Consider the following 7034-nt stretch of genomic DNA (forward strand, 5'->3'; position numbering starts at 1 on the left):
ATGTTTGGAGGAAAAAGGTGGTAGGCTTGCAAGCCGAAGGACACCATCCCAACCGTGAAGCACGGGGGTGGCAGCATCATGCTGTGGGGGTGTTTTGCTGCAGGAGGGACTGGTGCGCTTAAAAAAATAGATGGCATCATGAGGAAGGAAAATGATGTGGATATATTGAAGCAACATCTCAAGACATCAGTCAGGAAGTTAAAGCTTGGTCGCAAATGGGTCTTCCAAATGGACAATGACCCCAAGCATACTTCCAAAGTTGTGGCAAAATGGCTTAAGGACAATAAAGGTAAGGTTTTGGAGTGGCCATCAAAAAGCCCTGACCTCAATCCTATAGAAAATGTGTGGGCAGAACTGAAAAAGCGTGTGCGAGCAAGGAGGCCTACAAACCTGACTCAGTTACACCAGCTCTGTCAGGAGGAATCGGCCAAAGTTCACCCAACTTATTGTGGGAAGCTTGTGGAAGGCTACCCGAAACGTTTGACCCAAGTTAAACAATTTAAAGGCAATGCTACCAAATACTAATTGAGTGTATGTAAACTTCTGACCCACTGGGAATGTGATGAAAGAAATAAAAGCTGAAATAAATAATTCTCTCTACTATTATTCTGACATTTCACATTCTTAAAATAAAGTGGTGATCCTAACTGACCTAAAACAGGGAATTTTTACTTGGATTAAATGTCAGGAATTTTGTAAAACTGAGTTTAAATGTATTTGGCTAAGGTGTATGTAAACTTCCGACTTCAACTGTATATATATATATAAAGCGGTGACAACATACATGTAAGAAGGGACATGTATTTATATATTTTATAATTCTTTGACAGATCTTATACATTATAATATATCAAAGCAGATTTACTTACCAGAGCACGCCATGGCCACTGAGATTATCCATAATCATAGGTTATTTCACTTTCTGCTTGGATGTTTTCAATAGCAAACAAGCAAAGATGAGGTTTACATTGGACTATCATCTTTTTCATTTTGCAATTTGGGGACCTGTGGGCATCATTTACCAGCCTCCCCAGTGAACCATCTTCGCAGGATGCATCTATGCTAAAATTGAAGAGGGAAACAGATTTACGTTTTCTCCACAAAACATATAAACATATAGAGATGAACTGATGTCTTATAGGGTTTTACTTACCACCATGAGCCATTGTTCCATTCAAAATCAAACAAGAAAGCATTTTGCTTTTCCGTATACTTCCCCTGCCTCTTGTCCCATTCATATTGCGATATAAACTCCCCACGGTACTCGAGGACAAAGGATCCCTTTTCAATTGGTGCTGAGGCAAATACACCACGTCCTGATGTAACAAAGTTAAGAACTTAGTATCAAGTAATACAGTTCTAATTAGGTTAATGAATTGCAGTTGATCAGACCCATTTAGCCTGCTTATCAATGTGTATGATTTAATATTTAGGGGAAAGATCCATTGCAGGGGTGCAAACTGGTAAGGACCCAAAAAGGTGACATCATTCAAAATAAATTTGGTCTGAAAACTATGAAATCACGAGGAGACGTATTTTATGTTGGATTTAATGACAGATCTACAGCTAAAAACGGAAACGCCGAAACAATGGCGTTAAAGCGGGGCAAAAAGAGATGTGATCCCCGGTCAGGTTCCAGCAGTTATCACCACTAGACCTGCAGTGACTTGCACCGCTGAGTCTGCCTTTGACTCCTCGCTTTAGACCGCTTTATTGCAGACTTTGTATTTAAGGACATCAGCGTACACAAAAAATCCCAAATCACAACAGGCAGGGATTACGCACACACCCACTCATGTTGTGAACACTCTGTCGGTAGGCCTACTCGGCGGTGCATTTTCGCTGTTCTGTTAACTTGAATGGTGCCATATTTGTTCTACGCGCTGATACGCATCATTCACATATATTGTAAATTTTTATCACCCAAATGCTTCTACATTCCGTTTATCGTTGGGGTTGTTATGATCAAATGTTAAAAACATTTTTGAATTCAAATCACATTACCGGCTTTCACACATAGCGCGAACGGTCTGCCGACTGGCCAAGGAAATTACCACCAATATCACACATTCTAATAGAAGTTGGGAGGTGTAGTTCATAAATCTTGAATATTTTCCCCCATCCCCCAACTGCTTGCAAAAGAATCACAACATAACTTCTGAAATTGGATGTTAAAGCCGTATGTGTCTAATGCAGCGGTACGCAGTGATTTTTTCACTTGTGTAAGACTTGAATGTGTTTCAAATGACATCCCAATATGGTATGACCCAATAAGTGTAGCGTGTGTGTATAACATACCTTTATAGTCATTGATCCATTTGACTTTATACAAGGCTTGTCACTTCCAGAAATAATAAAATGAATAGCCTCAGCCTCAGGACTAAGTCTGGCTCTTCGTTTTGACATGCTCTTCAATTGCCCATGTGCTCCTCAACTAGAAAACATCTACATTGGATGACAAAAAGACAGCGAGACAAATACAGAAAAGACTAATACTTGATTTGAATCGAATAAGGATATATCAAATGGTATTAGTCTGCCTTTAGTCATATCGTGCTCATGTTCTTACTAATGCAGTATCCGGTTAGCTTATTAGGCTAACCGATCAGTGCAAACCTTATGCAACTGCAATCACAATAGCAATCTTTTCACAGTAAGCACAGTAAGCAATCTTAACACCTTCAAAGATAAATACTGTTATAAAAGTATAGTACTGTAAACTCTACAAATAACATTATCTGAACTGAACAACCAATATCATCACTTTGGCTTTAAATGCAAAAACATGATAGTGCTAAGTAACATTTGTGGTCAAGAACACTTAAATGTACGAACAGCTTAGAACAACTATCTCTTTAGTTGTAAATGAAGAAAAATAAATGTATTACCTTCATTTCTCTTGCACTTCTTCCAGTTCTGAATTTTCCATGTGGCAAAAGTCCTTTTCATTCCTTTCAGCTAATTTGCCAACATTAGCTTATCTGGCTAATTGATGCTAAATTACGTTTTTAATTGAGGGATTTAGGAGGATTTTATGATAATAAATAAATAATATGCCATTTAGCAGACGCTTTTATCCAAAGCTTAGTTATAGTTGACTATGATGACATGTATTATGTGTATTCAAGTAAATCTATCTTGAAAAGTTGGAAAGTGTGCTCAAACAAAATCAGGAAATGTCATGTAACTAAAGTGTGTCACGTGACTAAAGTGTGTCACGTGACTAAAGTGTGTTTAAAGTGTGTTAATGTTCCAAAACTGACCACTAGGTGGCGTATTCACAGGTGAAGAAAAAGCGTAAACACACACACACACTTCAAATCATGAGATTGTGACATTTAAAGACTTTTCAGATTTTTGGTTTAGGGGCATTCTATGGTCGTCTAGAACACTGTAGTGAGCTCGGAAAAATGAGGACTCCAAAAATGTCCTCATATTTCCGAGCGTCCTGACATTGAAGGTGAGTTGTCACAAAATTGTCTTCATATGTCACCAAAACGAGTACACACACACACACACACACACACTGAACACACACACACTGGACACACACACTGGACACACACAAACATACATACACACACACACACACACTGGACACACACACAAACACACACACTGGACAAACACACACACTGGACACACACACACTGGACACACACACACACACTGGACACACACACACACACTGGACAGACTCACACTGGACACACACACACACACACTGGACACACACACACACACACACTGGATACACACACACACACACACACACTGGACACACACACGCAGGACAAACACACACACACACATATACTGGACACACAAACACACTGGACACACACACACACACACTAGACAGAGACACACTGAACACACACACACTAAACACCCACACACACACATTGGACACACACACAAACACACTGAACACACACACACACACACACACACTAGACACACACACACTGGACACACACACACACACACACACACACACACTGAACACACATACACACACTAGACACACACACACACTGAACACACACACACACACACTGGACAAACACACACACACTGGACACACACACACACACACACACTGGACACACACACGCAGGACAAACACACACACACACACATATACTGGACACACACACACACAAACACACTGGACACACACACACACACACACACACACACACTAGACACAGACACACTGAACACACACACACTAAACACCCACACACACACACACTGGACACACACACAAAAACACTGAACACACACACACACACACACACACACACTGGACACACACACACACACACACACACACACACACACTGAACACACATACACACACTAGACACACACACACACACTGGACACACACACACACACACACAAACACTGGACACACACACACACACACTGGACGCACACACACACACTGAACACACATACACACACTGAACACACACACACTGAACACACACACACTGGACACACACACTTGACACACACACACACACTGGACACACAGTGGACACACACACTGGACACATTTCCATGTGTTGGATTTTGATGAAAGGAAATCCCATATAGCCTACTGGACAGGACTTTGCTATGGCATCTTCTGTTTGGGTGTCTCAGGTCAGGTCTGAGCCATGATCAGAATGTGTCTCTGTGTCTATTTCCAGCCCTGCCATTTCTACCTGTCCTGATCTAGTGTTTCACCCCTGACCTCCTCACACCGTCTCACTGTCCATGTCTGCTTTTAGCTCCCACCTCTACTTCACTGTGTTATAATGGACCTTATGCTTGTTATGTCACCTCTGTAACCAGTTATCAAACATACTGACCTTTCTGACCCTATCCCATGGCCCTACTTTCTACAACTGAACATTTAAATTCCTCTATGAGTATTGTTTTGTGTCCATTTACTTATGTATGTATTTGTTGTATATTGGGGTTGTGCTGCAGAGCATCATGGGGGTTTGTATGTGTTGAGATGATCACGTTCCAGATAAATGGTTGAACTGATTCCTGTCTCCTGTCTCCTGTCTCATCATTATTGAATTGTTATACAGACGTGGTTATGAAACCCACGAGACACAACAAAAGATTGGTGATGAGTAAGTCTGAATCTACAGGAACTATTCTGTCTGGAAGAAGTGGGTTTTTTACAACTGTTTAAAACTGTTATTTTCTGTGGTCAAGAATAGGCTAATGTTAGCACAGTGTATTGCTAGCAGCGGCAAGTGCATAGTCGAGCTAGCTAAGAAAGAGCGTTAACCAGTGGTGTAAAGTACTTAAGTAAAAATACTTTAAAGTACTACTTAAGTCGTTTTTTGGGGTATTTGTACTTTACTATTTATATTTTTGACTACTTTTACTTTTACTTCACTACATTCCTAAAGAAAATAATGTACTTTTTACTCCATACATTTTCCCTGACACCCAAAAGTACTCGTTACATTTTGAATACTTAGCAGGACAGAAAATGGTCCAATTCACACACTTATCAAGAGAACATCCCTACTGCCACTGATCTGGTAGACTCACTAAACACAAATGCTTTGTTTGTAAATTGTCTGAGTGTTGGAGTGTGCCTCTGGCTGAACGTACATTTTAAAAACAAGACAATCGTCTGGTTTGCTTTATGTAAGGAATTTGAAATGATTTATACTTGTACTTTTACTTTTGATACTTTAGTATATTTTAGCAATTACATTTACTTTTGATACTTAAGCATATTTTAAACCAAAATACTTTTAGACTTTTACTCAAGTAGTATTTTACTGGGTGACTTTCACTTTTAGTTGAGTCAGTTTCCATTAAGGGATCTTTACTTATACTCAAGTATGACAATTGGGTACTTTTTCCACCACTGGAGTTAACATCGTCATGGACGGCAGAAAACGACTCGAGACGGATATCGGAGTGGGAAAACAACGTGATTAAAAAGGAGGAATATACAGTGATTAAAGGAAAGGACATTTATTCAACTGTGAAGACAAACCTTTTAATTAAATCTGCTAAATGAGCGAATTTAGGAGGAAACGTCAGTGAGTGAAGTGAATGAAGATCACGTGACTGAGGAAAATATTGCTTTGGTTGAGGACAATATTGAAGTGAGTGACAATCAGGAGCTTATTGAGAAATGAACAATTATTGGAATTGATGGAAACATTGGACAGTTTGATAAACGTATTGAACAGTGGAGTTTATATACAGAACGGTTTGAATATTTTGTTCTTGTAAATGACATGGATGAGGACAACATTGTGCCTACATGTTTTAGTGTAATGGGGCCAAAGACATTTAATTTACTAGGCAGCCTGCTACAGCCAGACAGAACAGGTAATAAGACGTATGGGGATATTGTGGAGATACTTAAAGGACATTTTTCACCAGAACCACTAGTTACTAAGCCTTTTCCTAGCTCGTTTGTGAGAACCAGTTTATGTCTTCAGTCCTAGTTTTGTTTCACCTGCCTGTTTGCCTACCTGTGTATGACCATTGCCTGCCTGTGACCACGATTCCTGCCTTCTGTAAAGGCGTAATACACACCTGCCGCTCTGCGCGTGAATCTACACCTTTTTCTCCCTGAGTATTCATTACAGTACCCTAATGTTAAGTGGCATAAATGTATAGTTATTAGGAGCAGACATCTTTAAAGATAATAAGAAAGAGGGAAAAAGATAGAAACTAAATGAAATGATGAAAGTATAAAATAGTAACCATCTGGTGAGCTAATACCCTGACCCTACCACAAACCCACCAACCCCCTCCCCAACTGAGGGAGTTAATAAACCATACCCTTAGACGCCAGTCTTTAAGCTAGATGTACCTGCTATGCATAGCATCGCCCCAAAGAGGTTCATTCTAAATTATATGTATATATTGCATTAGAAGTGCATTGACTGTTCCCTGTAACATGAATGTATTGTTAGTCGAGTCACAAAATACAATTTGAATCAAAGAGACAAACATCGGCAACAATAATGACTGGACTATTTATCCCCACT

The sequence above is a fragment of the Coregonus lavaretus genome (genome assembly GCF_964263955.1).
Source record: "Coregonus lavaretus genome assembly, contig: HAP1_SCAFFOLD_254, whole genome shotgun sequence".
Classification (NCBI taxonomy): domain Eukaryota; kingdom Metazoa; phylum Chordata; class Actinopteri; order Salmoniformes; family Salmonidae; genus Coregonus; species Coregonus lavaretus.